This window comes from Mesitornis unicolor, unplaced genomic scaffold (genome assembly GCF_000695765.1).
Source record: "Mesitornis unicolor isolate BGI_N332 unplaced genomic scaffold, ASM69576v1 scaffold22672, whole genome shotgun sequence".
NCBI classification, from domain to species: domain Eukaryota; kingdom Metazoa; phylum Chordata; class Aves; order Mesitornithiformes; family Mesitornithidae; genus Mesitornis; species Mesitornis unicolor.
In genome coordinates this window covers 1-271 of record NW_010167440.1, presented here as the reverse complement: position 1 = coordinate 271, position 271 = coordinate 1, and positions in this window count along the sequence as shown.

The window sequence follows — 271 nt, the reverse complement described above, 5'->3', positions numbered from 1 at the left end:
CCCGTTTTCCAGCCGCAGATTGACAAACATTGCCAAGTCCTGCTCTTGCATCAAAAGCGACAGCTCTGCCGCAGCTCTTTATTTTCACACGATTTGCATGCGGACTGAACCAGCAAGTCAAGCCTGCACAACCGCGAGGAGTAAAAAAAAATATATTTAATTATTTTTTTTTATTAATTGGGGGAAATATTGGAAAGCGACACTTTTCTGAAGTTGAGGGAGGCTCTGGGGCCCAGAGAAGCCTGAGGGCTCCAACCTCCCCGGACCTGTG